This window comes from Pinus tabuliformis, chromosome 6 (genome assembly GCF_031772625.1).
Source record: "Pinus tabuliformis cultivar Carrire ecotype Pingquan chromosome 6, CPIR1, whole genome shotgun sequence".
NCBI lineage: Eukaryota > Viridiplantae > Streptophyta > Pinopsida > Pinales > Pinaceae > Pinus > Pinus tabuliformis.
In genome coordinates, this window is record NC_142292.1 from 1,003,567,793 (window position 1) to 1,003,585,456 (window position 17,664).

Here is a 17,664-nt window from a genome sequence, read left to right on the forward strand (position 1 = left end):
TTTGGGAATCAGGGGGCAACATGGGTCTATAGACCAATGTTGCCCTTCCCAAAGTGGTAGTGCTCGGATAGATCTTTCTAACGAGCTATTGTACGCGTCAAACGGAGATCGTATGCCAAAGTTACGACCCCGGGAAATTGATGTACCAATTTACCCAAACGGGGCCCACAATTTGGCGTTTCATCTTCTAGGGTTAGGTTTCGGGATGTGAAGGGTTTTCCATTGTTTCTCAACAATAAATAGGCCTTCGAGCCTCATTGTAACACAGTTCGGAACAGTTCAGAGGCATGTAGCCGCACATCTCTTCTCAGAGATAGCTACCATCGCCCTAGCTGGTTTATTTCCATTTCTGGTTGTATTCAGTATTTTCCATTAATGAAATGAATCATTATTTCCGCTGCATCTATGTGTTTATGGTTATTGCATCTCTGTATTTATGGTTATCTCTGTAATCTATTGCGTTCCTGTTTAAATCCGGATTAGTGGTATCAGAGCGGTCTGCTTTTTCTCTGTTTTTCTTTGCATGTCCCCAACGAGGTCGGGATATAAGGAGTTAGGGCTTGAACTGGTCGAACCTTTGCAAGACCAGCCGCGCAAATCCCGACGGCCTCCCATGGCGGATGAGAAGAAAGACGAGGGGGCAGGAGATCCTATCAAAATCTTGCTCGAAGAAGCGCTCGAGCGGCAAAGGAACGCGATGATGGATAGCTTTGCACAAATCCTTCAGCGGCTACCCAGAGGCGACGCATCGGCTTCCAACAGCGACTCTGGAAATGCTACGCCATTTAAGGTACAAGTTAATTTTGAAATCCCCATCTTCGAGGGTCAAATAGACGCAGATGCCGTAGATAAATGGTTAAATCTGCTAGATGGGTATTTTTCTGTTCATGAATTTTCAAGTCGGGAAAAGATTGTCTTCGCCCTTCTCAAAGCAGCCCCCCACGTCAAGGACTGGTGGGAAACCTACTGCGAGCAGAAGGATGAAAGTACAGGCTCACTATTTTCAGCCGCACCCACTTGGAATGACTTCCGAGATGCCATCAAGGAGCAGTATTACCCTGTCGGAAGCTATGAGGACAAATACATCAAATGGACCACACTGCGGCAGGGACGAGACCAAGATGTGCCGGAGTTCACAAACATTTTTCATACCCTTCGCACACAGTTGGGTATCAAAGATTCTGAGCTGCATCTGGTACTCAAATACCGCGGCTGCCTACACAGATACATCCAGGAAGAGATGGTGTTCTTGAACATCTCCTCACTCGGCACAGCATACCGATATGCTGTCAAAATCGAACAAAAGTTCAAACAGAAGAAGCGAGACTTTGGATCTGCAAATCCGAAGCCCAAAGGACAAAGCCAAGGCGGGGTGACCCAAGACAACCCGTCGAAGCCGCAAGAAAAGAACAACACCATGAAGCCGAAGAAGGACACAGGAAAGTGGTGTGAGTTCCACAAGAGTCCCACTCATAACACAAGTGAGTGTCGGACCAAGCAGTCGTTGGTGGCTGAGTTGAAGGCTTCCGAATCAGATGCATGTTCTGACCCTGAGCCAGAACTCGACAAGGGGAATGGCAAAGGGAAGCAGATCATTGATGCGGATCCCAGCGCCACTGTTGCCACCGCCAAGATCCAGAAGAATGAACCTGCAGATCCAGAAGAGGGGGAGCGTCTTTTCCACTCACAGATGTGGGTGAAGGGTTCGCCGCTGCAATTCATTGTCGACAGTGGCAGCCAAAAGAACCTCATTTCAGCAGAGGTCGTGAAGCGGTTGGGCCTACCGACTACACCACACCCACAGCCGTACAGTATCGGGTGGCTTCATGAAGGACGAGATCTCAAAGTTCGCCAGCAGTGCCGCCTTCCCTACAGCATCAAACCATTCACAGACGAGGTATTGTGTGATGTTACACCTCTGGATGTTTGTGATGTATTATTAGGCCAGCCATACTTGTGGAGGCGACATGCTGTGTATGAGTCCAGGCCTCGCGCTGTCATTATTTCCTTGGGTGATTCATTATACAGGATACCAGAGGTAGCTCCACCTACTGCCACATCCTTGATCACTACCAAGAAAGGCAGCAAGCTCATATCACAGACCAGGAAATTCATCTGTCTGGTTCACTCCCAAAATAAGGGGAAGATCGTTGCTACATCCATGACCCCTGCAAAGGGTTCCTCCACGCAGCAGCAGCAGCAAAGGGATACGGTCATGACAGAATACAGGAACAACTTCTCCTCATCCACAGGGGTACCACACAAGTTTCAGGTGGGCGACAAAGTTTGGTTACATCTGCAGAGAGAACGCCTTACCAGAACCCATCAGAAACTCAGGCAACGCCGACATGGTCCTTACAGCAGTACCAAGGCTATGGGGAACAATGCTTTGGAGCACAACATTCCTCCATTCCTTCGCTTGCACCGAGTGTTCAATGTGGACCATCGTCGACCATGCTTCCCACCATCACTGGACACATCAGAGATTGCAGGACAAGTTCAGCAGATGGAGGAACTCAACGCAATGGGGACCATTGCTTCCTAAGGGGGGAGGAATGATCCAGGTGGATGTTGGTGGCCACCCACCAACCCATTTGGACCCCCACAACTGTCTCTTTCAGTCTTTTCAGTTTCCTTAATTGTAGCACAACTTACTATTTTTAGCAGTTTTTCGGGTCCTAAACTTCCGGAGCCGTTTTGAGGCCCTAAACGACGTTTTTTTGGGAATCTGGGGGCAACATGGGTCTATAGACCAATGTTGCCCTTCCCAAAGTGGTAGTGCTCGGATAGATCTTTCTAACGAGCTATTGTACGCGTCAAACGGAGATCGTATGCCAAAGTTACGACCCCGGGAAATTGATGTACCAATTTACCCAAACGGGGCCCACAATTTGGCGTTTCATCTTCTAGGGTTAGGTTTCGGGATGTGAAGGGTTTTCCATTGTTTCTCAACAATAAATAGGCCTTCGAGCCTCATTGTAACACAGTTCGGAACAGTTCAGAGGCATGTAGCCGCACATCTCTTCTCAGAGATAGCTACCATCGCCCTAGCTGGTTTATTTCCATTTCTGGTTGTATTCAGTATTTTCCATTAATGAAATGAATCATTATTTCTGCTGCATCTATGTGTTTATGGTTATTGCATCTCTGTATTTATGGTTATCTCTGTAATCTATTGCGTTCCTGTTTAAATCCGGATCAAAGCCTTTGTTGAATATGAAGAGCCACTGAAGAGAAGGGTTTTATGTAGTTAACCCATAACCATGATGAATGAAAATTCGAGGATAGAGATACCTTGTAATGCTTGTGACCAACTGTGATACTGATAGTGTGCAGCCTAGTAAACAAACTTTGATAAAGTGTGGGTTTGTGGATGACCCATAACCAAGATGAACGATGATCCAAGAATAGAGATACCATGTAATGCTTATGACCAACTTTGATACTAATAGTGTGTGGCTTAGAAAATGGACTTCGATGAAGTGTGGGTTTGTGGATGACCCATAACCATGACAAACGAAGATCCGAGGATAGAGATACCTTGTAATGCTTATGACCAATTGTGATACTAACAGTGTGCAGCCTAGAAAATGGACTTCGATGATAGGGATTTTGTGTGGTTGACCCATAACCATGATGTTGATTGTTGATGAAGTAGCAGGTGCCTACATAGCTTGGGGTGGGAGGGCACGTCTCCAAAGAACCCAAGTCTGGTTGTTATGTTGAAACTGATGAATGTGATGCAATTGCCTACTAAAGCGGGGTGGGAGGGCACATCTCCAAAGGGAACCCGCTTCGAATGCTGCTCTAGTTTTAAAATGCGCATAACTCGGTCAATGCAACTTAGAATATTTATTATAACCTCTTTTTGGAAAACAGAATGACCATTCTGCATCTTCCCATGAGTTGGAAATCCTTATTTGGACACTCTGGAATCTCATATTCACGCTGCAACTGTTCCGCCATCATAAAAGTTCTGAAAAAATCGTTGATTTTAAATCAGCGACATCTCCCACATTTGAACTCCGATTCAACAAAATTTTATTTTATTTATGTATTTTAATTCGGTGATTTTTCAAAAGGAGCTCAAATCTACAATCATTGTTCTGAAATTATGCACAGAAACTATAAAAAATGATAGGAGAGTCACCATTCATCAGTGGCCATCAGAAAAAATTCTACAACATAACTGATTTTAAATCAACGATATCTCCCTCATTCAGACTCCGATTCGGCCGATTTTTTTTTTTGAATTTTGGTATTTTTTTACAAGGAATCCAAATCTATTATTTGTTTTTGTAAATTTTACACCAAATGTTTTAGATCGGATCTGCAAACTTGCGGCTGAAAAAAATTCTTGCAAAAAATGAAAAAAGAAAATTTTTTCTTGCTTGGCCCAAGAAAGTGCTCTGTGGAGGTCGCAGCACATGCCTGAAGTTTAATAAATATTTCTACAATTCTGCAAAAAATTGAAACTGAAATATGCATTAAATCCTCATTCCCATGGAATCATAACTTTCTCTGATACCATTGATCCGAATCTTGGGAGGAGGCTCCCAAGATCTAAAAAATTGAAATGGATCTTGGGGGGAAGGCCCCCAAGATTTGAAAAATTCTAATGCCAGAAAGAAAAAGAGGAGAATGCCTAATAAACAAAACCACAAATAAACTTTTTATTAAAACAAAGAATAACTGTAAAAGCTACATTGTGATGGACAATCTATCATTTTACAAAATGCGACTTGTTACTTATTGCATTTTTTCGTGACAATACCATGGGTAAATTCCATGGGTGAATGAATACTATGGGTGGATGTCACAATACCATGGACAAATACCATGGGTGAATGAATACCATGGGTGGATGCCACTTACAATACCATGGGTTGATGCCATTTTCTATTCGGATAATGATTTTTTATTTCTTGCTCCATAGATTCGACAAATAGAATTGACTTGCCATTGACATTTGGAAGCAACACAATCTCCTGACCTTTCCAAATTGGAATTATTGGATCTACAAGAAACATTGTTTGCTCTTCTTTCAGCCATGACATTCTAATAAGAGGAGGTTGTTCTCCCAACTTCCAAGGGAAGCATTAAAAATCCTCAAATTGATTCAAGTTACAAGTGGAAAAACCCTAGTTTTCTGTCTACCCTCTGAATGCCCTTCTCAAAGATTATGTTTCTCCTTTTCTTTAAATATTAAATATTGTTTTATATTAAATATTTAAAAAAATAATGTAATATTCAATTCTATAATCACAATTTATGAATAAAGAATGGATTACTATTATTATACCTGCCAAGATATAACATATTCGTATTCAGTTTTTCAATGACTTCCTGTTAGTTTTTCTTTGGCTAAAAAATTTTAAAATCTATCCAAAGTTTAACATAATGAAATTAAATTTATTATTTTTAAATAATATTTATTTCTATTTATCTCAAATATGATTGGTTGAAATGTCTCCCCTTTTATTGTGTAATGATGGCAAGAATTGACTTTTGTATATTCTATTATTAATTACTATGTACTATATCACTAATTACTATGTACAATAAAAATAAATAATTTGATAAATAACATTACAAATGGTTTGTAATTAAATTCAAAAATTCTATTTTCTCATTCGTGTCAAGTATTGAATTGACAATTTTTATGAGTTTTATTTTTTAATTTACAAAAAATAATTTGAAAAATATAAATTTGAAAACATATGTAAAATAACATGTGTACAATTTGTACAACTCTCATTATATCACTCTATACTCTAATGACATGACATGTATAGTATAATATGAGCATTATATAAAAAAATTGCCATCATTCAATATTAAATAAATAATTATTAACTTGTTATCATTCCCTTCAATGTCAATTATATATATATATATATATATATATATATATAACTATAACTTTTATCTACCAAAAAATGTTTAATTATATTAAAAACAATAATTATAAAAAAATTAAACAAATATTCATATAACTTATTTTACAATTTTATTATTGTTTGGAGTACGTACAACACATCATAATATTCAAATATTTTATTAAATTAAACAACAAGGAACGCTAACTTCTTACCTATGCAGCCTTGTTTATAGTCACACAAATAAAAATGAAATATATTATAGAATTTAGAATAAAATAATATATCAAGAATACTAATAAATCTAAATTTTTAAAGAAATACAAATTACAAAAAATTATCATATTAATAGAATATAAATTTAAAAACATAAATCAAATAAAACCATTTTAATTATAAATATTTTAAATAATGAAATTTAAATGAGAAAACGCATAAATAAAAATAAAACCATCTTAATTAGGGATATTTTAAACAATGATAAATATGTATACAATTTTTATTTTCTCTGTTCCCACGTATGTTTAAAACGTAAAAGGATTAAGGATTAATATGGATCTTTAACGATTCAATTTTAAAGTAAATGAACTTTATAATAATAGATTTTTAGGAAATATTTTATAAAATTTTTGGATTAGTTAGGAATGATGGATAATAAAGATTATTGTGTTGAGAGATTTTCTAATTTAATATGGTAAAGGTGTTGTAATGTGTTGGTTAATATTTTGATTTAAAAAAATTAAAATTTAAACTAAAACGAGATGCATCGAATCTTTCCAAATCAAATATTTTTATGAGTAAAAAGAAATTTGATCTCTCAAATATTGGTAGATTCAAAGTTAAAGCCTATCTATACTAGATAATAAATAAATATATTAATATAAAATGTAAAATTATTTACTCATCAAATTGAAATATAAAACACAATATTATTATTTTTACTTTTTACTTATTTAATTTAAATGATATAAATTTTTAAAATATAAATCATTTAAAAAACTTATGAATTTTTTATTAGTTCCAATTGTCACTTCTACTCATATATAAAAAAATCTAAACCAACATAATAGCATTAAACCAACTTACGCAAGATGAAAGTGTAAGAGCTTATAATAAAACAAACATATAAAGTAATTATGATAGTGAGTTAAATGATGATAAGAAAAAGCATCCTTTCCCTAGAAAATTGTTAGAGCATAATCTATGTACAAATATAATTTTCAAAGTAGTATCATATATTTTACCTTTTATTATAACCATTAGTCAAGTGTAGACCACATCATAATTAAATAAATTATCTTTAACAGGGAAAGATGAAAATATTGAGTGAGAAAATGGTGCTATTTTAATCATTTAGGCTGATGTCCCTTTCATTACCCCTTTACCATCGCAGCAAAATGTGGCCCATCTTCATGATGGTCCGACCAGAGAATAACAAGCATAAATGCATGTAACTTCTAGGATAGTTCCCCTCTCATGGAGGGCAAGCAACTTCGATTGCGACTTTAAAAGTGATCATGTGTTGTGACATGCATATGGGTGGTCTGTTCTAAAAGATATGTTGATAATGAAGTATTTGGCAAGTTTTAATTTTATCGGGGATGTGTTGTTGTTGTTTGAATAAAAAGAGGAATTTTCATATAAAATTAATTTGTAATATATAATATTGTTAAGTTAAGTTTATAATATTATATAGATAATAATTAAAAGTTAAATATAATTTAAGAGATATAATAATGGAAAATGTGTATGATGTGAGGGAAGATGTTTTAATATCAACTAAAGATATGTATGTTGATGTTAATGTTTAAATTGGCAAAATCATAATTTCCAATGTTATTTCTCTCACATACATACAAATGAAAAGAATCTCTCTCACATACAGATAAATGAGAAGAATATTAATGAGGTAGGAATCTCAATAGATGAAGTTGCTACTATTGAGATAACTTGTTACATCATATGATAACAATACCACGTTAAAGAAAACCCAAAGCGAGATACCTTGTTACATCAGATGGTAACAATTCCAAGTTAAAGAAAACCTAAAGCAAGATACCTTGTTACATCATATGGTAACAATCCCAATTTAAAGAAAACCCAAAGCGAGATACCTTGTTACATCATATGGTAACAATCCCAAGTTAAAGAAAGCCCAAAGCATGACACCAAAACCATTGGCATTGTTATTACTTAGGTGAAGGAGGATGTGATTGCATAAAATCCAATAATGTTGATTTTGCCTTGATTAAATTGAGAAAATGCGAAATTACACATTAGCAGACAACTTGGAGGAGTAAACTAAGGTGAAATGGCTTTTGTCAGTTGAGAGCAATCAATTCGAGTTAAGAGTTGAAGTTCAATTTGCTTGAGTTCATTCCTATCAAATAGGAGTCTAGCTCAGCTAATTCGAGTTGGGGGCATGAAGTTAAGTTGTGTGCAATGATTCCTAAATTTTAGGAGCCTAGCTTGAGTTAATTTTAGTTGTAGCAATTTAATTCAGTTAAACTGAGTTATGGTTAGTTAAACTAGTTCTAACTGTTGGAGGAACTAGTCGAAGGTCAAGTTGTGGAAGTGTGACTTCAACCACACTCAATAATCATCTAGATAGTTGATCAATCAACCTAAATTAGCTCATGCATGCAGAGAATTCGAGTTACCCAGTTGAGATGGATATTCCAAGGCAGTGTACTATTAGTTGTAGACTATTCCAATGTGTATAGGTGGTGCATGCAGTAAGAGGAAGAGCCTAGAGGAATTGTGCAATCCAATTAAGGGGATTTCCTAATTAATAGGGGCCTAATTCCTTAAGGAACAACGTAAGGAAATAGGAGCTTGGAGGGCTTCAAAATTGGCTAAGTGTTGCAATACAGATAAGAAGGGGTTTTGAGCAGTTAATTTCCCCTAGATAAATCTTTGTGCATGTGTGATGTTCCCTTTTGTATGCCTATGATTTGTGTTTTAGATTGTGAATTAATGTCCGTAGAGCGGTAGAGTAGATTTGAGTCTACTTGAGTCTTGTGATTTAGTAAATTTCATGAGCAATTTCAAATATACACTCTAATTTCTACAAGTAAATCTTCTCCAAAGTTAGCATCAAATTAGTAATTATTTGGTGTAAGGAGTGCCTTATAATCCATATTTTTCTTACAACTATTATGCACGTGGGATTATTCACAACACACACCCAACATTGATATTAACAAACACACACAATTGAGAAAATGAATATTAATGTTGTACAAAATCCCCACATAACGTTATGGCATTGTATAGATTGCATGCAACATCACATGGATAACAACCACAAGTAAAATAAAAGACCATTAGCAAGTTAAAGTATATGAGGATGCACTCCAAACTTAACATCGAAGCTAGCAAACTTTTGATACAAATAATGCCTTAGAAAACATATTTTCCTTCCAATTATTATGCACATGGGATTATTCACAACACTAACTCAATATCAATGTTAACACGCATGTAACACAAACGTGAAGATGACTATTGATGTGAAACAAAATCCCAACATAGAGATATGTCATTATATATATTAACATCTAACATTACTTAGATAATGATCATACACCAAAAACAAGACATAAAAAACTACACAAAAACAACTAGCAATATTAATATCAAAATAAAATAAAAAAATATTTCATAATCTTAAAAATTATTCTAACACACTAAATATGATATAATCGGCATCACATATCATAGTTGGCATCACATACATCCCAAAAAGGGTGTGAAACCCTAGAAGAAGCACGATACATATGTCAAAACATATACATCATGGTTGTGTCATCAAACATACAACATAATTATGTCTTATACTTACATATCCATCTATCTCACAACCGCAAAACTGATACTCCAAAGCCAAAGCCTGGGCCCTTTTCAACTCATACATGGCACTGAGATGACCCCATTTTTTTATTAACACCATTTCCACACATCCAATCATTTTTTTTTTAAGAAAACCATCAATTTAATCCTCTTAAAATTAACAACTAAAAACCAAATATTATAATCAAACTTTTAATATAATTCTAACCAAATTTAAATATCCCAAGCTATCTTAATATGCCAATTAAACCTTGACTTGCCCAACCCAACGAACCTTATTGATATTAATTTTTTTTTTTTTACCTTTCCAAAGTCAAAATGACCACTTTGTCCATAGATTAAAAATAAAAACCAAGAGACAATATGAGATAAGGTATGAGAAAATGGTTAAGTTATTGATATTTAAAAAACATTTACCTTTCCAAAGTCAAAAGTACCACTTTATCCAAAAGATTAAAAAATATAAACCAACGGACAGAGAAAAGGGTTAAGCAAAGCATCGTAGGGTGCGAAAAGATTGATGTTGACGTGGATATTAAGTGCGGTAGCACGTCAAGCGCAGATGACAGGCGCACGGTACTTATCATGTGTAAGGCCGACGCGTGTCATTGATGCCGGGTAAGCTACCAAACAAGTGGCTACGTGGCAACGCGTCACTCCGTCTGTGGCATGGTGCCGTTTCATGTCCGCCACTGACTATATGTGTAAGACAAAATACGAGGTACACATATTCCTTAACATAAAATACTAGGTATACGAAGATGGAAAGTTACGGACCTAGCAGGATGGAAGCGTATGTGTACGGAAACGTATGCAGTCCATGTACGCCCCTATACGCTGTTAGACTACCTGCCAATTTCGTAATATCTTTTGATTTTCTTCACCACAAAATATGTGCGTTTTTAAGAGCTTTGAAAAGTAAGCATTTCTTAGGAGATCGAAATGCTATTTCTAGGAGAATATTATAACTATTAATAATTAAATTTAATTATAAACTAAATCAAATTTTGAGTATTAATTTTTCATTTAAAAAGTTATAGGTCTGATTTTTTTTTATTTCCTCTAAATTAGGTGCTTGGAATTTAGGTATTTGTCCATTTATTTTAAGTACTATTTTTTTTTTTAAATGAGGTGCTTGGAATTTAGGTATTTGTCCACTTACTTTAGATTCCATCTTTGTAAAAATCCATAAAAGTTTTACGAAATTATTTTACAATTAAAAAATTTAAATTTATAGTATTTATAAATGACTAAATTTAATCAATAACACTAAGACTACATATAGTATCCTATAAAGGGAATTAGAGGAGTCCTATAATAATATAAATATGTAAGTGAATTATTAAGTGTGAAAACTCAAACTTTTTAATAAGTTTATTTTTCTTTGTGAAACAAAATTATATTTTGATGTACATTTTATTTATTTATTTATTATTATTATTATTATTTTAATTTGAGTTTTTTTCAAATGGGTTAAAATTTCAAATAAAAAGTTTCATGATTAAAAAATATAATTATGATTATTGAAAAAAATCTTATTATATTTGGGATTTTTTTTATAAAAAAAAAATACCAAATAAAAAGTTTCATGACAAAAATTCTTATTAATTAAGTGTAACTATGATTATTGAAAAAATTCAAATATATTTGGGAACTTTTTTTATCGGAAAAAAAAATTGAGTTTATCCACTCATTAATTTACTCTTATAAAATTGCACTTAATCAAAGACACTAAAAAAATATGGATAAAGTAATCTTTTTTGACATTTGGGGTGAAGAAGAAGTGACTAATACGTTGCAACGAATCTATACATGTGCTCTTGACTATACACGAGATTCAACGTGGAAGGTTGTTTTGAACATTAAGAAGATCCAAGCATCTCTTTCAATATGTCTTAATATTTGGGTAGTAAGACAAAAGGACCTTAATGGAGTTGGATCTTTGAGTAAGGAACAATTTCCAAAACTAAGTATGTTCTCTAATGAAAAGGAAGACACACCTATAGTCTTTGTAATGATTCAAGAATCTCACATCATGAGAGTCTTTATAAGCAACAAATCTACCATCAAGTTCATAGTAGATCAGACAAGAAAAAAATAAAGTGCTGTTCTAATTTGAGCTCCATGTTGCATAGCTTATATATGTTAGTCACAAGAAATTGATGGTTGATCTCCATTCTTAATTTGTGAAAATATATCTTGAAACACATAAAATGGGAAAGAAGGTTATGAGAGATGGCCTTCATGATTACTTACATTAATGATAAAACCAATCTAGATCCATCTTAACCCTAGGCCTATCAAAATACCTTATTTATAGTGCAAAAATATGAGGAAAGGTTTACACTTAAAATATTTTATCCCTCTCAATTCTCAGTGGATTGGAGGTTAAGATAAATCTACTATAATGTATATAGATTCATTTTTCTTTTCATTTTCATTAGTTTATTACCTTTATTATTTATTATTCATGTAATTTTTTTTGGAATAACATATAAATTTATTTTTATTACTATTATTATTTTAAATGGTGTATTGTAACGTACCTCCTACTAACCTCAGTCCTAACTGAGGTCAGAAGGAGGCAATTACTATGTTGACTCAACCTCCATGGTCCAATTATGGAAATGAGGTCCATATTTTTTTCGCTTTCTTTTACTCTCAAGAAATTTTAAACGAATGATGTCATCATGTTTGTCTCATCAAGATGATTCCGAAAATATAAATTTTTCTTCAATTGGACTCCCAGATCTAAAGATATGGTCATCCAAATATTATCCATTTAATTAGTACCACCTCATTGACCTTCCATGTGACACCAATGTGGTCCCCACGTGGAAATAATAGTCGACCTCTCACTTCTAAATGGTAGTGTTACCATAGTTGTCAAATCATTTGTCTTGGTCACGTAATACCCCACTAAAAAATGGGTGCGACCCAATCCTTACAGATATACACTACAAGGGGTATTATGGGTGTGGTCCCCTTAAAAGCCACATAGCCTCAGAAACACTCTTCCCGAAAATAACTCTTATCGCCCCTTATCATCCTTCTAGGATTATGTGGAGCTTGCCCCACTGACCGACACTTCAACACGGCTCGTCCAACTATGCAGTCCCGCTCTCCTTTTTACCTATACAAGTGGGTTCAGTTATACCACATCAGCGCTAGGATAATACCCTAGTAATTTTCTACCATGCTCCCTTCAAAACCTCTAGGGTCTGGGGTCTGAGGTGTCATCATCCTTCACCACTTTTCCCTTGTGGATGGGGTCCCAAGTAACCTTTGAATCCCCTACGTTATTCATGCCTTCGTATTATGTGTGATTGGAGTGTTTTCCCCACTTTATGCGCCCACTCAGAGGTCCACCATGCCACATCATCCTAGGAACTTGATCCTGGTAGTTCCTTCTTTGTGCTCCCCTCGAAATATCTAGGGCTAAAGTTTTGGGAAAAGTGGACAGTTTTTATGTTTGCATCATTCAATGGTTGGGAACTGTCCTGTCTACTCCCTTAGACACAACTCTCAACCATATGGCTTAGCAGAGGGTCACTCCTTTGACCCCTGGCTATGATTCTTGACCTTCATGATCAACACTTGTGCATGGCGCCTAGTCTCATGGTGCTTAAGCGTGAGACCCTTTTCACTCCTCCGATATGATCTAGAATTATGTAAGAATGCAACAAAATACAGAAATACACATATACACAGAGATGCAACAACAATAACAATTCATTTTATTAATATCAAAGAACTGAAATATGCTTACATACAGAAATGGAAATAAACAAGCTCAAGCGATGGTAGCTTATCTCTGAGAAGAGATGTGGCGACTGCATGCCTTTGAACTGTGTTACAATGAGGCTCGAAGGCCTATTTATTATTGATAAACAATGGAAAACCCTAAACATCCAAAAACCTAACCCTAGGAGATGAAGCGCCAAAACTATGGGCCCCATTTGGTTAAATTTGTACATCAACTTCCTAGGGTCGTAACTTTGGCATATGATCTTCGTTTGACGTGCACAATACCTTGTTAGAAATATCTATCTGAAGAATACAAATTTCGATTACAACACATGAGTCAAAGACTTGTGTTTGCCCATTTTCCCCAAAAAACGTCGTTTAGGGCCTCAACACGACTCCGGATGTTCGCGACCCGAAAAACTGCCAGAAATAGTAAATTGTGCTATAATTAAGGAAACTAAAAAACTGAAAGAAATAGTGGTTGGGGTGCAAGTGGAATAGGCAGGTGGCCACTAATATCCACCTGGATCAGTCCTCCCCCCTTAAGAATAAATGGTCCCCATTGCATTGAGTGCCTCCATGAGATGGGGAAACTTCTGTTGAACTTGGTCCCTGGTGAGCCACTTTCCTTGGTGCAGGAATTGGCCAAATTTGACAACTTGATATAGTTGTATTTGTTTTTGGTGAGTAATCGTGATCGGTGTGTCCATGATTCGATCAATTGTGGCATATTCTGTTAGGTCCCTATACTGCTAGTGTAACCCCTTATTGTTATTAGTACAATGCCCTTATTATATTGTTGTGCCCATGTAGTCCCCATATTGTTATTATTGTGCCCCATAGAAGCCCACTATTGTTATTATTGTGCCCTTACATTATTATCGTTATGTTGACTCTGATTATATTATGACCCATTAGACTCCTATATATAGAAAGGAGGCCTTGTCATTTGTATCATCCAAGAATTGTTCATTTGTGTAATGTAAAGGAGGTTTCCCCCTCAAAGAGGCTTATTTCTAAGGCATTGATCTATCTTTTCTATCCTTTTGTGAGCTGGTTTCATAATATTTGGTATTAGAGATTTGGATTCTAGGGTTTTGCTTCTCCAAATAGGTCATTGTGGAATGTTCGCTATAACTGTTTCGCTACGAAGTTTCAGAAGCTAAAAAAAACCCATTTGAGACGAAATCATTCTAAACCTCGGGTCCAAATTTCAGATCTTGTCTCACTACATTTTTGGAGATATGATTTGAGGAAATTAGGGTTTTTGCAAGCTCTAGAATTTCATCTAAAATAGGTCATCGTGGAATTTTCGCTATACGTCTTTTTCTGTGAAGTTTCAGACTCTGAAATTGAATCTCATTTGAGCCACAATATTGGTGAAGCTCGAGCCTGAATTTTAGATCTTGGTTCACTATATTTTCAGATATACAGTCCAAGATATTTAGGGCGTCTACAGGCTCCCGAATTATATCCTAAACAGGTGACCTTGGGAAAATTGTCATAACGTTATCTTTGAGCATCAAATTGAAATTTTGTAAGAAGTTGTAGAAAGAGGACAGACTATAGTTTCCTGTGTATCGGTCTTAGTTCCTAAGGTTGAAACAGTGACACGTGGAACTTCCTACAAATTCGATCTACTGAACCAGTCTATAATCAGGTCATTGTGGGAGATTTGACATAACTTTTCCTTGCAAAATCCAATCTTGCTCAGACTTGCGGGGTTAGAAAGAGGCCTCAGAGGGCTACTGCAGGACACAATTTCATAACTTGGAGATCTAAAATTATAGAGTTACATTTGTTTCAAGATCGAGCTGCTAAAATCGAGAAAAGGCGATATGAGGAAGTTTGATGGCAAGGATCCGGTAAATTGGATATTGCAGATGGAACAATATTTTGATCTACATGAGGTGAAATTGTTAGAAAAACGTATTGCATATTTATATTTAGAACCAAATCAATTTTTATGGTATGAAGGGCTTTGTTCTCGCAAACCACTTGTCACGTGGTCAATTTTCACAGAGGAAATGATAGCACATTATGAGGATACAAAGAGAAACACCTTCTTTAGCAATTGATAAGTCTCAAACAAAAGGGTTCAATGGTAGAGCACATTGAGGACTTTCAAAAATTGAATATAAGGGTAAATGATATTCCAGAGAAGCAACGGATTGATGTCTTAATAGACACTTTAAAGGATAACATTCAACATGAGGTTCGTCTTTGGGAACTTAATTCATTGGAGAAGGCATTCAGGTTGGCAAGAAAATTTGAAAGCAAAATTATGGAAACAAGGAATCCCACCACTCACGACTATAATTATGAAAGTGTTTTTTCTCCTAGCCTTCCACAACCTACAAGTTTTACACCACAACAATTGGAAGAAAAAAGAGAAAAAGGGCTTTGTTACAATTGTGATAGAAAATACACTAAAGGTCATAAGTGTGCTAAGAAGAAATTATTTTACATAGATTATGAAGAGGAGGAAGAAAAGGATCAAGAAACATCAAAAGAAGAGGATATACACCAGGAACCAACCCCAACTAAAGAAGAAATGAATCCGACCATATCTTGTAAAGCATTGGCAAGAATTACCACTCCTCAAGCTCTCAAGATAGAAGGACATATCAAGAAGAAAAAGGTTCAAGAAGTGAAAGATAACAACGAGAAAGCATAAATGAATCTGACCATATCTTGTAATGCATTGGCCGAAATTACTACTCTGCAAACTATCAAGATAGAAGGACATATGAAGAAGAAAAATGTTCAAGAAGTGAAAGATCACATCGAGCATCAAGAAATGAATTCGACAATATCTTGTAATGCATTGGAAGAAATTACCACTCCCCAAGCTCTCAAGATAGAAGGACATATCTAGAAGAAAAATATTCAAGCAGTGAAAGATCACATCGAGCATCAAGAAAGGAATCCGACCATATCTTGCAATTCATTGGAAGAAATTACCACTCCTCAAACTCTCAAGATAGAAGGACATATCAAGAAGAAAAATATTCAAGTAGTGAAATATCACATCGAGCATCAACAACAAGTTCTCCAACTTTTAAAGGATAACTCCACTTTGGTGTAGAATCGAATGAAACAATAGGAAGATCAACATTGTAGTGAAAGAAGATTTGATGTAAGCAATTGGGTATTTTGCTGGTTACATCTCAAACAAGATATTTATGAGAAGGAAATGTTGGCAATACTACATGCACTTAAGAAATGGCGACCTTACCTAATGGGAAGACACTTCAAGATAAAAATGGATCATGATAGTCTTAAATACTTTTTAGAAGAAATATTATCTTTAGAGGAACAGAAAAAATGGGTCACAAATATGTTAGGTTATGACTTTGAAGTCATCTACAAAAAAGGGAAGCAAAATGTTGTTGCAGACGCACTCTCAAGAGAGGATAAGGATGTGGAAGCATTATTTTGTGTTATTTCTATTATCCAACCAGATTGGATAAACGAAGCAAGGGATGAATGGAAGAAATTCGAAGAAGTGTGGCCACTCATTCAAAAGTTGTAGAAGATCCTAGTTCAAACAATATTTCCAGCACTTGACGAGGAAGGAAAAATCATATTGGAACCTGAAGCAGTCATAGAAACAAGAACCCAACAGCTACGAAATCAATCAATTTTAGAGTATCTCAACAAGTGGAAGAACTTACCCATTGAAGATTACACATCAGAGGACAAGAATTTTATATAGAAGCATCAAGAACTACTCAAGCGTTGAGGACAACACTTTTTGAAGGAGAGGGGCATGTTAGGTCCCTATACTACTAGTGTAACCCCTTATTTTTATTAGTACAATGCCCTTATTATATTTTTGTTCCCATGTAGTTCCCATATTGTTATTATTGTGCCCCATAGAAGCCCACTATTGTTATTATTGTGCCCTTACATTATTATTTTTATGTTGGCTTTGATTATATTATGACCCATTAGACTCCTATATATAGAAAGGAGGTCTTGTCATTTGTATCATCCAAGAATTGTTCATTTGTGCAATGTAAAGGAGGTTGCCCCCTCGAAGAGGCTTATTTCTAAGGCATTGATCTATCTTTTCTATCTTTTTGTGAGCTGGTTTCATAACATATTCCATGCAGTTTGGGTTTAATTCTGTTGGTGTAAGTAGTTCTGCAATGTCTTATTTGTCAAGTAATGGTCGAAAGTC